The following is a 13,256-nucleotide window of genomic DNA, read 5'->3' as shown; positions in this document are numbered from 1 at the left end:
AGTGCCAGCCTGCGCGCGTTTTGTGAACTAGTTCGTGTAGCCATGAACGTTGCGGCCCCAAAAAAGGTGAACTCAATATAGAAAACATCGGCGGACAACAAAAAAGTTAACTTACAAAAAAAAAAGCACGTACCCGCGGGGATTCGAACTCGTGACTCGCAAAACATTTGGAGTGAATTCCTAGCGCCCCAGACTGCTAGGCCACGGAGCGGGACGGGAATGCCTTGCTAATATAGGGTATATATTGTACAACCGGTTGACACTTTTATTTAGTTTTGGCATTTCAAGCCGCTTAGGTGACTATTTGTTGTACTGCGATCGTGCAGTAAGCATCGCCCGAGTTTCCACAGTAGCTCACGTCTAGCAATTGCATTTCGTAGACGGAAAAGCGTTCGCAGATGCGTAGTCGTGCTGCTGACCGCTGTGCTTGTTCGCCCAGCGCAAAAAAGTGCTTCCCGCGCCCTAGTTTTACGCTGTACGGTAAAAATATCAGTTGATTTTATTTGCTTAGTACCTATATTGACTTCGCTGACTCTTCTCCCGCCTTCAAGAGGCCTTATATTTTCCTACTGGCGTACCAGTCAGCGAAGCGTCGCATGTGCAGCGCTTGTGTGAAGCGACCTTGACTTGGAGCTAGATAGAGTGTACAAATAAACCAAGTAAAGAAAGGCACATTCTTCCATTCACAAACGTGTCCTGGCTTCGTTTCAACTAAGCGAACGAATTGCGACCAAGCAATTTTTTTTTTTAACCTCCTTGATTGCGACGACCCGCCGGCGGCCGGCGGACGAAACGCTGGGCCGACTGACTCTGTCGGCCGGGGAGCCGTGCAGTAGCGCAGCCGTGGCGCAGACAATTGCCAGCTCATCCCCTCCTGACGTTACACGAAAACGCCACAGAAAATGGGCAAGCGTAAAGAGAGGAGGACAGCGTTTTCGAATTAGTTTTTCTACTAAATAAAATCGCGTAAACGCGCCTAGAGTGGTCGAAACATGGCCTGGGGACTCCGGACTACAATTTGCGCTAGTAATCCCGCAATGTTTACATATCACTTCAGTGTCCCTTTAAATTGCCGTGAATTTGTTCCTGTTTCTATTTGTTTTTTATACTTTAGTACTATAGCACAGTGCTGCTTATTGCAATTTTGTATTACCCGTTTGATGGGGTTTATACAATGGCCGTTTTCTTTCTGTTTTGTTCTATTCCCTTCTTCGCTTTTTTTTGTTTTAGTTTTTTACTTCTTTTGTCTTTGCTGTCCTTTGGTGTTGAACAATGCTCTTGGCTGAAATCTTTTAAAGGGACTGACAACCGATTTTTGTCGCGTATATGTTCTCTATCCCAAATGAAAGCCGGCGTTTTATTTAGCCCGGTAACCACAAGCAATTTCTAAACAAATTGGCGGAAATAATTTTAATTTGGCAGCAAACTTCCTGAAATCGGAAGGGTGGCGGTTCGTAGTGTCGAAACTTGACACTACAATATGTGTCTCTGTCACGTGACCTGCAAACCTCGCAGCTACTGTAACTACTGAAACGTTTATTTACGTATTGGAAACCTTTTAACACAAGTATTTGTACAAGGTTAAATTGTGAATGTATTTCTAAACATTATTTTGAAAATTTTAAACACACGCCGCCCGCCGGCGCAAGGTTGCTCTCAGTGTAGCTAACTGAGCCTCCATGCCCACAATCAACGGCAGCGTTCAGTAAACAGACCCCGTGAAGGAGCTTTGACGATTCTGCCTGAGTCAGGGGCATTTGTTCTGCCAAAATAATTGATTTCAGTTTCAAAATACGCCAACGGCAGCTTAAAACAAACAAAAAAACGTCGCGCCCGGGGAGAATCGAACTTCCCGCCTCCACAACGTGAAGCCAGATTCTACCTATCGTCTATACCAACAGATGGCGCATTCGTGCAAAATAGACCGTTGCATTAAAAACACACATAAAGGAACAGGAAAGCCTGCAATTCAAACTTTTTTTAGCTGGAGGCAAGTTTTTAAATATCGTTTTTCATTTCGCATACAGACAAAAGTATGCTGCCGAGCTACTTGATGTCATGGTTGCCAGCAATATTTTTGGGAGGGACACATACACCTCGTAGATCTAAAAATTTCGATTAAAAAAATTCTAGGGCGCTATCAGCAAAACCGTTTCTCGTCTAGGGTCTTTAAGTGATGCCCTTGCATTTGGGATAGAGAATATATACTCGACAAAAATCGGTTGTTGGTCCCTTTAATAAATTTCTCTATTTTTTGCCTTAGTGTGGGATTTATGAGTCCATTGCCGGACAGCACACATTCTTCTAGGTATATCTTACCACAATTGCCTGTGGGCGAATTGAGCAATCTGTATAAATAAATACGGGCTTTCTGCGGAACGACAACGTGCACCCGGAGTGTCTCCTAAATCTTAGAACAACTAACTTTAATGTGACTCCTTATAAAGAGAACAAAAGGACGGTGTCTTTGGCAGGTCACTGTTTGCGGCTTTCAGCACAATTTTGACTCCGTTGCCACAATTCATGTTCAGCGCCATTATTAAAAGGCAGCTTGTTCATATTTCACTCAGCGCAGACTATTATTAAAAGGTGAAAAGAGGTGCAGACGCTCAGACAATTGTATAGTAACGGTATTGCATACTTTTCTTACGCCACTTGTATTCATTGTGAGCTTTTTATAGCCTGATTGGATTAGCAATATAAGTAGAGGTATTTTATTGTTTTAAAATTTTCCTTTTCCTTTTCTTTCCTTCCTAAAGTTTCCTTTCACCAATAATGTACAGTTGCGCTAATTTGCGATTAAGGGCCTCAACTTCGCCAAGTATGCATGTTGGCGCCCATGCAAGGAGCAGTGCACGGCTGGTGCTTTTCACCATTTTTTTCTGCGCGTTTCCGTCATCCTGTAAAGAATTTATTTGTTTTTGTCTTTGGTTTTTGAGGGCAGTTTATAAGATACGTTTTTTTTTTTTGTTTCACAAGTTCTTTTCGTGTATACTTTCAGTTTTTTTTGTTTTTGTATGTATATTTTGTTTTCACTCCCTGCGACCATTTCTCGCTATCTACGCTGTTATATAGCAATTAAATGTGTTACTTCGGCCGATTCCGCATTTTGTGCTCATACTGGCCATTAGGGGATAAGTTCTGACCGTTTTTATTCGTGTTTCCGTAGTTGTTCTGGGCGACTTTTTATTGTCTTGGTTTCGGGGGGATACATCGGGTGTATGCAAGTTTACATTTATAACTTCATTTCTTTTTTATTTTCTTTTTTTCTTGTTTATTTTAGTTTTGTCCAACCAAATATTTTCGCTTACGTTAAATATAGCGATCGAATCCAATTCTACATAGTTTGGTTCTTTTTATTTTTTGCAATCTCGTTCGACCAATTATCTGCCTTTGCGGTATTATAACAAGTGAATGTGTTTCTCCTGCTAATTGCTCCTGCTAGAAACGACATTTCTGCTTTTCTGTAAAGTTCTACAGCCAACCAGGAGCTATTACGGAGGCTCAAGCGACCATTTCTGTAACGTAATCTTTTTTTTTTTTTTGTAGTCATTGGTTTGGAACAGCGGTAACTTTTTTGTTAGGCGGCCCTTTCTTTTATTACCTCCTGGAGTGTGCGCGCCAGAAACGCGCTTTTGTGTGTGGGATACGAACGTTTTCTGACAGTGATGCCACGCAATTTCTTTTTGTCCACCAATAATAATGCAACCCAAAAGCTTTTCAGATTTCCCTAACCTCAATTACTGCGCTAAACTAATCACTATTACAACCGGTCAGATCGCCGGGGCAGTACAAGATTACCCGTTTCACAGGCATCCCAACAATACAACTCTGATTGAATGACATTTCAAACAGAAAACATATTAGGGAAATTTCCAATATTGCTCTATCCACGACCCCGGCTTTTGCTGGTAAGCGAATAGCCGAAGTATCACTTTTGAAAAAATATTTACCAAGCAGTTAGTTGGACGAGTTTTATTACCTATCGGCCGTCCAGATCAAGTTCCCGGGCAGTTTATTGACCACCTATTTTGGAACGTCTGTTTATAGAATATTTTTGCCTGTTTTATCGAAATCGAGCTTCTGTTGCTTTAATAGCCATTTCCAGTAATTTATTTCTGCTCATTTGTCATTTCAATTTGTTTCCATTTCATCATGTGGTTACCGTGCACTACACAGCATCAGTCGTATCACGATGATATTGCTCTATGCGGTAGCAAACGTGGTTGCCATTCGTCGCCCTTAGAACGTATACCAGGCAATTCCTTGTACTACTATCAGCTGGTTCCGTCCTAACAGCACCATTTCACTTCAACCGCCTACCGCCCCCTCGTGCAGCAGCTTGCCAGAATGCTACGTGACATCAGTGCAGGAGGCCGCGTTCGCGGCGGCCGTGCCTTCGCACGTCGGCCTGAACGGCAACGAAGCGGCCGAGAGCCTAGCCAAAGCAGCCACCTCTTCGGCAGGAAAAGTGGTCCCTCTGCCTCTACTGCGGCCAACTGGGCCCCACAGAAGTCCTGCCGCGCTGCTGTCAAGGCCGCGCTGCTGCTACGCGGCCCTGAAAATTCCAAGCAGCCGCAAAAACGAGCGGCCACCCGCAACAACCACTTACTTGTGCTTCTTCGGCGTCCACCTGTCCCTCCTTTGCGGAAAAAGAGGGAAGGGAGCAGCGTGCAGTGTCGGTTAGAATGCGGGGCGTTTAAAAAGGGGGGCAAGCCCGCGAGTGGAAGGGCACAGTTGGACTGGAACGGGGGAGTTGGGATTAGGTGGAATCGTGCACACCCCACGCAAAAATATGCAACTTCGCCGATCCATCGAGCATCGGTAATGCGTCATGCGAATCTTAAACAGGAGTACGTACGGGTGCACTATATCTTATAATTATTTAATTGCATGTTTCTGTGATTGAAGGAGTACGTATCAATTGAAAACTTGTACCTTTCTGCTTCGCCTTGTCCTCCCTTAAAAAATCACCTTATGGTGCAAATAAAGTTGCCATTATTACTATTAGTTGGCGGTTGTTTTATCTCTCACTCAAGCAAAACACCGTTCAGTGAAAGTTTTACAGCACACGTAAACAAGAGCCTAGTTATACGCTAGGCATGGTAAAATGTTTTGTGCATTTTTTTTAATTTACGAATACGCTAAAAAGGAGGCTATCTGCTCAGCAATGTCTCGCGTAACATGATATGACCGGCTGACGGCGAGTTAAAATCGGCAGCAACCACTACGGACATGTAGTGAAGGTGTCCTTGAAGATAGGCGGCGGCGGCGGCTTCATTCCGTATCATCGGCAGTGGTCCGGATCCAGCGCGGGGGTAGATAAGCTTGCTTTCTCAAGCAACGAAGTGACAGCAGATACCCAGGTGTGGTAGAGCGAATCTTTGTAAATTACCACCACATGACTGGCGCTTCTCACAAAATACCGAAACTGAATTTGGCGCCTCAGCCCGCACCCCTCTTTTGATTCATATTTCATTTATTTTTGTCTGGCAAACATAAATGCGTTGAAAAAACTTATAAAAAGCATATATACTCGTAATTATGCTGAGTTATTGCCATAAAAGTTGACTAATTTTAGTTTAGGGTCCTAAATTTGTTCCGCATTTTCAAAAATAAAAAAATTCTTAGCCGTAGCTTCGACTACTGATCTGGCAACTACAGCGTGGCATCATGGCGGCATACGTGTTTAGACACATTTGAGAGCCAGCTTTTCCCGCCTGTTTACTTACAACAACAAGCTCGGCGGCGGCCACGCGCTGCGAGATAACGGCAGAGTAGCGAGCGCCGCCGTGCGTTCGCCGATCCCGCGATCACTTCCTGAGACGCAGCAGCTATGCGCCCTGACCGAGAAGACTGTAGTTCGCGCTGCGCACAAATTTCGCATTAGGGAGCGCAGTATTACGTTACATCAAATGAGCAACGGTCAGGAAAGCCTGCGGATGTTGTACACAAATGAAAAGGGATGACAAAATAACTCAAAGCGCTGTTTGAGCGTTTTTGTGCTATATATGCTTTAGTAACGCCCTGGCACAACTAAAGTCATCCCAGCTTTGTTTTGTGAGCTACACCGTACTCTGAAAATTACGAGCTTAATTTTTAAGAACACGTCATGCTTCTTCCATTCGCTACAGTGAACTCTCAAAAAAAGGTTGTGGCATTCACTAACGGAGCACTAACAAGTTACTCGTCCTAGTATAGGCTAGGTACTTAGTGACTGGAGGTAGTAAATGCAGCACCAGTCAGGGTTACCAACTGAAACCGGCCGTAAGCACCCCTACGTTCACTAGTAAAGTCCTAGCGATAACACCCTTTCGAGCTACAAGCGTTTACTTACTGGCCGTGCATAACCTAGTCGTAAGCATGACCTTAATCTGGTGGATGCTACTTCTCACACCCAGTTAATTTCCTAACCAGGCAGTTGCTAGTGGCAGAGCCTGCATGCCGTACCACGGGTAGTAAGGCTCATAAGGAGTTAGTAAATACAGCCGTTACTATCCTTTTACGACAGTTTTAGTAAGAGTGACGTGTCTTGGTGCTGGGGCGTCCCTGCGAACATGAGGCGAAACCTTGTCGAAACTGGCGTTTTACAAAACCGTCCACGAACACGGCATTACTGTAACTCAAATGGCGGCACACCTCTATGAAAGTTTTGAAATATGCGTCCACCCGTTGCGCCTGTTCCTAATCTACATTCCTTTCTTCGGCGGGATACCTGGCAATATTTCGCACGGTTGCCATGCTTGAATACGGAAAACACTGCACCCAATAGAACAGGAATAACCGTTTTTCAGATTTTGCGACATGGTGATATTGGTATTTTTCTGATTTCGCAAAGAACGGCTTCAGCACACTGGACGAGCGAAAATGCCTGAATATCTGGAAGGTTCCTGAAGGAACCACTCTGAGAATCCAACACGTGCACTCACGTGTTAAACTCTTCTTCACAAAGGTGATCGGTTCACTGGAGGTCTCCGTATACGAGAAGAGACCGATGAAGACGTAGTCTGTGCACTGGTCTGTTTTGTTCCACGGTATGGGGGAAAGGTACTCGAAGACACAGATCAGGGTGAAGTTCCCTGAGATAAAAGAAAAAGTCACCATTAGGGCCACAGTGCTCAAAACAAGGCTGGAATTTCAAAGCAACTACAGCACGGTCGAGGCGAAAAAAACTCCGCAGAGCGGCTGTCGAAGCCAGCTGGAGCAAAAGGGAATTTTGTGCCAGTTGGTTGGGAATCATGATTTAACAGTGCAGGGAACGAGCAGAAAAACACGGGACGAGCGCTCGTCCCGCGTCTCTCTGCTCCTCGTCTCGTTTAAATCGTGAAGCCACCTGGAATCTTACTTTGAGCAGCACTCCGTGTCCGACGGCTAGCCAGCCTTTCTCTCTGGTGTTGCGATTTAGCCCCCAGTGTCTTGCCCTTTCCTTGTGCGCGCGTGATACAACTTGGCTGCCTGCGGGCAAGTTTTCTTGTGTGGCGGTGAAGCCCGGCCTCCTCAGACAAGTTACGACCTGCCACAGATTGTCCAGCGCGCGGGGCACTCGTGATTGGTAACTAATGCCAGCGGCGGCCATGGCACGCATGACTCATCGTCCCCCCATATTCTCCTTTGGAAAGGATGCGCAAACTACTGGGTACCTCGCCGCTGATTTAGGAGACATTCGAACTCTGCCTCTAGGGACGATTTGTTTTGTGTATTTGCTTTTTTTCTTGCTGAGCTCAACGCGCTGGAAGCCTGACGACCGTTGGGACTTCTGGTTATAAATGTTAGCCCTCCGGCGAGCCCAGTCAGCATCGAAGCGAGACGTTACTCCGACCAAGTCATGCGAGCACGCAAGCCGGCTGCTGCTTGTTCCCGGCTCCTCGTCGTCCGGAACAGAGGGAGCTCCCCTGCTCTCCTCCCGTTCGCCACGCTACAGCTACATGACGGAGGCGACGTAGCTCGGTTCGGGGACGCCTTGTGCAGTGTAACACTGACGAAAATCCTGTCCCCGGTCTTAACCTAATACGGCGACATACGTTGGCATTGAAAAAAAAATGCCTTTAAGGCCACTGCACTCAACATTTCGACCTCTTGAAAACCGTATTTTCGTAAAGCCTGCCTAAAAAAACTCTGGAATACAAAATGTGACAGCTCAAATACGTGTGCCTACGGCGCTAACGACCGTGAAAAATCGGCGATTTTGGAACAAACTGAGAACAGGAAGAACGCGGCCATTACAAGTGACGTTGCAGCTGCCCCAGCCGGCGACCGAGGGGCCGCAAGCAGCAGGCCTACCAGAGGGTACCTGCGCGGCATGTTTCCGTCTCCAAAGCGCTGCAGTTTCAAAACTAACGGTGACATCACACAAAAAGACAACAACAAATACGCAGAAGCCATTTCCACACTTTCGTTCATGTGTGAAATGTTTTGATGCAAATGCTTGCACGCGCAGCAATATATTTAGTTTTTTATGATCGCAATTATTACTGCCTAATGCATAAATTGCTTCGCGCGTGCGCGTGTGTGCGTGCGCGCGTGCGTGCGTGCGTGCCGTGCGTGCGCGTGCGCGCACGCACGTGCGCGTGTGTGCGTGTGCGTGTGCGTGTGCGTGTGCGTGCGTGCGTGCGTGCGTGCGTGTGTGTGTGTGTGTGTCTGTGTGTGCGTGTGCGTGTGCGTGTGCGTGTGTGTGTGTGTGTGTGTGTGTGTGTGTGTGTGTGTGTGTGTGTGTGTGTGTGTGTGTGTGTGTGTGTGTGTGTGTGTGTGTGTGTGTGTGTGTGTGTGTGTGTGTGACGTCACCGGAAGTTTTGAAACTGCAGCGTTTTGGAAACGGAAATACGCACCTGCGCGCAACGTTTCCCCCTGGCAGCAGCCCTAGGAGAAAAGCGCCCATCGGAGCTCGACCGCTTCTTGTGGCTGGCCGAAGGCCCCCAGCCGGCCGCATTGTCACTTTCGCTTTACAGCTGTTTGCACCTTTCCCCGGCAGCTGCAGCGGCGCCTGCGACGGAACTATTTTGAACGTTTATAACTCAGTAACAGCGCATTTCACGGGGGGTGAAATTTGAGTGCAGTTGTCGTTTAATAAGGGCCCTAACACTATAATAATAAGCCCTAACCTGAATAAAGGCCCGAACATTTTATATTACAGCCCGCCAAACAGTTATTCGTTAGTCATATTCAATTCATTTAAACTGATTTTCTGTGTGTTTTACATGTATACCAACCGTCTCGTTTTAAACTTTGGCGTATAGCAAAGTTGTCACACTTCATCATCCGGAAAAACCATACAAAACACGAGAAAGTGTACAAGGACTTTGAAATATGCTTTGGAAACCAGTGAAGGCGAAGGTACTTACGTGCGTCCTTATCAGGCGTCTTAGCTTTAGACAAAATAAATGAAGAACTTGATGAGTGACGATGAAATACACTAACACAACATATGAAATCTGCAGAAATTAAGAGAATTGTCTACTAATGCATAGCATATATCCTCATGCCGCTTGTCTAGCGTGCGAGTTCTTTACAACCAATTTTCTTGGTTTTTCCAAATTTTGTCCGAATAATTAAGAAATATCTCCACTTGCGCTATTAGAACAATTAAAGATGATCCTTCCGCGAAATCTGCATTTTTGGGGAAATACAGGGTGTTACATGGTTCGCCATCCTCGCTATTTTTTCAAAGTTCCTTATTTTTTGGTTTTTCGAAATTATGTCCGACGAATTTCTCCATTCACGCTAGTATAACGATTAAAGGTGAACCTTACGCTAAATCTGCTTTTTTTGTGAAAATGCCGGCGTTCCGTGGTTCGCCCTTATCGCTAGTTTGTTCTGTATTTTTCTCCTTTGGCTTTTCAGAATTCTGGCCGACAAATTATCTTCGTTTACGCTATTAAAACCCTGAAAGGCGTTACTTCCGCCAAAACTGCTTTTTTTTGTGGAAATTCGGGGCGTTACACGGTCGGCCATTCACGCTATTTCTTTTGTATTTTTCTTATTTTCTGCTTTTTCAAATTCCGTGCAATTACGTCCACTTGCACTATTGTAACGAATAAAGCTGTCATCTCAGCCAAATCTGCATTTCTGTGGAGACGCAGGGCTTTACGCGGTCCTGGCTGTGGGGATACTCAGCAAAGAATGATACGCATTAAAACTTGCTCATCCAAAGCACATTTCGGAACCTGCTTGAAGCGGAGCTTTGTAGGATTTCTTTGCTTGGATTTGTTGATATTCACCAACGCATTGAAGCACGTTCCGAGGCGAAATGAATTCACGAGCTGTCGAATTTCAGTAAGCAGTCGTTGTAACGAAATGGCGCAACTCGAAATCTCGGTTTCATCGAAGTTTCTAAAGAGACCCTGCAACACCGTTTTCAACTTTTTCGAAACCTTAAATGCTTCCAGAACGTAGTAAACCAACCCATCCAGTACTTAAATTAGCGGGTCGCAAAAAGCCTCAGCCAAAAATTGCTGCTCTATGCTAGTCCAATAACTTGGAAACTTGCTGAAACGGATTTTGGTCCGAAGCACCTTAGGACCTCGCTTTGTCGGCGCCTGGGCGTCCGTGTGCACAGTGTTGCGCATGCGCGAGAAGCACTGGATTGAATTGGATTGAAATGGATCAAATTGAATTCTATCGGATTGGATTGGATTGGAAATGCATATACTGTACACACGCGTTGTCACTCATTTACATGCGCGAGTGGGTAATGCGACGGGTGATTTAGAGTAAGAACGATCCCCAGACGCGTGAATTTTTTTCTCTTATTATTCACTCGTTTTGGCGTTGTTCGACCGCTGGAATTCCATCATTACAGTAGGGTAACGGCTATTCACCGGCTTTCCTTGAGTTGCAGCGAGGAACGCATTCGTTAGTGGCTTTAAAAAAGCCATAAAGGCAAAACAAACGGGAGGCACGCTATCTCGTGCGAAGAGCAAATGACGCAGTGCTGCTCGGGCTGCCGATAACTATAGCTATCGCGGTGCTTCCAGAGACGCCAAGGAAGAGTGAAATCGTTCGTCGTGAGTGTTGCAGAGTCCCTATAAGTGTTCCACTGCAGTGTACAGACAGCAAATCATGCACTCATTTAACGCAGTATCGCTTATTACGAAGGCAATTTCGCGTACCATGAGAGGACCTAGTTTTGAAGGGACAGGCGATTTTTGTAGAGTGCATGTCCCCAGGCCCTCATTAAACCCAGCGTTTGACGTTGTGGAGTGACCACACAAAACGTTTAAATAAAGTCGAAAGAATAATTTTTAATTTGGCACTAAACTTTCTGAACTCTCAAAGGTGGCGCCACGTAGTGTTAAAATGTGATAATACCGTATAGTCCCCCTTTTTATCCGCTGCGTGGTTCACTGTCATGCGTGCAGCATTCCTTCTGGCAGCACACGGAGGGCTCGTAGACCTGAGAATCCCGCTTTCAAACGTTCTAGGACTCTACCGGGGAAACCGTTTTGATTCGAGATGTTTCAAGTGATGCTTTTCAACGTATACATGTGCATACTTTAAAGTGGCCAAGGTGTAACTGCTTTGATCACACATGACAAACTTCTCCGTTTTGGTGCTTCTGTTCTCCTCAATACCTTGCCCAGTTGTTGGAATTTCCAGGAGTAAATTTTATATTTTTCATTAGGACAAACAAATCTTCTTAATGAACCACACTTGCGTGTTTCATTTACGATTGACGACGCGTTCCTTCGCGACTGTGCTCTGACACTTCACTTGCCTTTAATAATATTCGTAAGCTGTAATAGCTGCTTTGACCATGCTATATATTATATACGTCATGCCAGAACCCGGTAGGTTTCCATTAACACGTGATTTCTTTTTCTTTTTTTATTTTTGGGTTACAGGCCGGCAACCTGAAATGGCGGTAAACGAAACGACAAGTTTTGCATAGGAAACCCAGTACTCACTCGTCGTCGTAGTTGTGGTAGTTGTCGTGGTAGTTGTGGTAGTTGTCGTTGTCGTGGTAGTTGTCGTCGTAGTCCGGGTAGTTGTCGTAGTTGTCCGGGTAGTTGTCGTCGTTGTCCGGGTAGTTGTCGTCGTTGTCCGGGTAGTTTTCGTCGTTGCCGGGGTAGTTCTCCTCGTTGTCGGTGTAGTTGTCGTTGTCGTTTTTGCAGTGCTCGTAGCTGAAGTCCTTCGGGGCGTCATCTTTGTCGGGCTTGTGCGCGGCGTCCTAGGCGTGGTGGTGGGTTTCGTGGTCGGCACCGTCGTGACGCCTGCGGGTTTGGTGGTGGGGGCCGAAGATTGCATTTTCGTCGTTGAAGATTTCCTAGGGCCGGTTGTTTTCGAAGACGACGACACGCTGGACAACGGACTGGTCGTATGAGCCCAGGTACCGTTTTTTAGCTTGGTAACATCTGGAAACAAGCAGGTCAGGACTAAGTGATAGACTCTTGAAATGGGAACGGCCAATGTTTTTTTTGTCATTTTCTAAGTGTAAGATAGTTATAAAAGAGATACAGTCAAATCTCGATATAACGAATCACTCCGGACCACCGAAAATTGTTCGTTATTTCGAAATATCGTTGTAAGGAAAACTGGCGGTTATAAGCCAGTGTTCGAATCTAGGAATTAAAATTACGGACGCTAGCACTAGACGCGTGCGCCGACAGCAAAACTCTCAAATGCGAATGTTGCGCTCACTTCAAAGCTGCTTTAATGAAAAAAGTCAGTTATTTTCCTCGCGCACGTGTAGCGCGCCCGACCGATTATGAATGCCTGCCTGTTCATATTCCAACTTACACAATGCCTCATCAGGTACGTCATTGCACCGAGCAATGAAAGTGCGGAATTGGATCACGTGCACTAAAACATAAATGTTCGACACGGTCTCATTCATCTTCTGTGATTGGTTAACCACAGCGGTCTTCCTTCGCGTCGTCATCGTCACTAAAGACGATGACTACTCTCGCTTCTTCTTTGCTCTGTGACTAGCTGCATTCATCTTTGGATATCGCACGAACTTCGCAGCAAAATCACCCACAATAAAGGAATACCGGCCCGCACACGTGATAGGCGTGACGATCGACCGACCGGTCATCGTCACCAGTGGTTTCCCGTACTCAGGAGAAATATTCCCATTCGTAGGTTCAGAAATTCCCTATCTTTAGCACTTTTTCCCCTCATGTTTGTCCGGAATTGCCTGCAAAATTCCCTGCGTATTTTTTCGCCACCTCATAGGTGTTTACGTGGTTTACTGTTTGGTTTTGGACATTTGCCAGCGCCACCTGTGTCTACTTTACGAAGCCTTCCGGGCAGACGTCGTT

The sequence above is a fragment of the Haemaphysalis longicornis genome, unplaced genomic scaffold, assembly GCF_048455015.1.
Source record: "Haemaphysalis longicornis isolate Haplotype H1 unplaced genomic scaffold, Haemaphysalis longicornis Haplotype H1 scaffold_5, whole genome shotgun sequence".
NCBI lineage: Eukaryota > Metazoa > Arthropoda > Arachnida > Ixodida > Ixodidae > Haemaphysalis > Haemaphysalis longicornis.
The sequence above is the reverse complement of the archived record's forward strand: the minus strand, read 5'-3'. Positions refer to the sequence as shown.